This window comes from Alligator sinensis, unplaced genomic scaffold, assembly GCF_000455745.1.
Source record: "Alligator sinensis unplaced genomic scaffold, ASM45574v1 scaffold2165_1, whole genome shotgun sequence".
Taxonomy (NCBI): Eukaryota; Metazoa; Chordata; order Crocodylia; family Alligatoridae; genus Alligator; species Alligator sinensis.
Genome location: NW_005843125.1, coordinates 230,180 through 231,085, shown reverse-complemented (window position 1 = coordinate 231,085; position 906 = coordinate 230,180).

Sequence of the window (906 nt, the reverse complement as noted above, 5' to 3'; positions counted from 1 at the left end):
TCCGGCCGCGGGGCATTTCTCAGGGCAGCGCCCCGGCCAGGAGCCCCGCGCCGCGGGGTTTGCAGGCAGAGGAGGCAGCTCGGAGGAGCTGCAGGTGCCGGCAAGAATCGCCCCCACGATCGCGGAGCTGCGCAGGGACAGCGCCAACGCGGGGCGTGCAGACAGCGGCAGGGGACAGGACGGGTCTCCCCGGCCCGGAGCAAGGCGAAGCGGCGGAGCAGGGGGAGGGGGCGCCCCGGTCCAGGTCGGCGGCGCAGAGCGATCCAAAGGGTGATATTCCCCGTCCCGCCGGCAGACGCGGACAACCCGCAGTCGCTTTGCACGCCAGCAGGCCGGGCTGGCCCTGCAGCGTGGGCAGAGGGGGCGGCCACCGAAACAACGGCAAGGACTTGGCTCGGGGGAGCTCGGCAGGAGAGCGCGTGACCAGCCCGGAGAGAAGGAGGCTGTCACAGGGCCAGGCCGGGCCGGGCCGGGCCGGGCCCCAGCTGCCACGTGGGGCTGGCCCGTGTCTTGTCCTAGCAGGGCTGGCTGCCCCGGCGCAGAGCACCCGGCTGGGTCCCTGCCCGGAGCGGCGCCGGGGCAGTGGTGGCTGAGGACGAAACAAGACATCCGCACGGGCTGTGGGGAGCCAGGCTCGGCGGGATGCAGAGGGGAGGGAAGGGGCCGGGAGGGAAGGGGCCAGGAGGGGGAGCCCGGGGGCCTTGGGGCCAGGACCGGGGTGCGGCTGGACTCAGGGCAGATGCCGGGCTAGAGAGCCACGGGCGCAGCTAAAACGAGTCGAAGCCGCGGACAGCAGGCAGGGAAAGGCCGCTCCACGCCACCTGCTGCTGCCGCCTTTATAGGCCTCTGCCGAGCTGGGAAAGCAGTGGCCCCGCCCAGGAGGCGCAGGCGCCGCCCCCCGCCCGG